The following is a 669-nucleotide window of genomic DNA, read 5'->3' as shown; positions in this document are numbered from 1 at the left end:
CCTTTCCCATCCTCCAGCCCGGCTGGGCTCCCGCTGCCTGCCTCCCTACTTCCTGTGGGCTTCCCTGGCACCCAGCAGTCTCCAGGGACAGGCAGGGGCTGAGAGGTTGTTGGCAAATCGCCTCCTTGCTGAAAAGCGTGTTTCCAAAGCAGGATTTATAGCGTTAACTTGGCATCACCGCCGGGCTTTGGCTAGAGAACAAAAAGATGCAGCCAAACCTGCACGGAGAAATGGCCCAGTGTCCGTCCCCCTTCCCCCTCGCCCCCCGATGTGGGCTTGGCAGGCTCTGGGGAGGTGCGGTCCATCCTGCACCCCCTTCCCTGCATCCAGGCTCCCAGACACCAGTCAGCCACAGGGTCAAGCTCGGCTGTGAGCAGGGGGTAAAGCCCAGGCAGCTCATGTGTTTTCCAGGCACGTTTAGGCTCAGTGCCCATGCAAACCCCACCGGGCACAGCTGGGGATGGGGCCAGCCCCACGGGGCTCGGGCAGCCGCTACCCCATGTCATCCTGTGCTGCTCGCTGGGGCTGGGGCCGGCGGTTCAGGGAGCACTGGACCGTGGCCGGGCCTTTGCCCCGTACCCCTGGGCAGGAATTTGCCCTGCCGAGCTACAGCGCTGGGTTCGGGGCCAAGCTCACCACGAGCCACCCCTTCTCCCACTGCCCTCAGGG

The sequence above is a fragment of the Eurypyga helias genome, unplaced genomic scaffold, assembly GCF_000690775.1.
Source record: "Eurypyga helias isolate BGI_N326 unplaced genomic scaffold, ASM69077v1 scaffold39577, whole genome shotgun sequence".
NCBI classification, from domain to species: domain Eukaryota; kingdom Metazoa; phylum Chordata; class Aves; order Eurypygiformes; family Eurypygidae; genus Eurypyga; species Eurypyga helias.
This window is presented reverse-complemented; position numbering follows the sequence as displayed.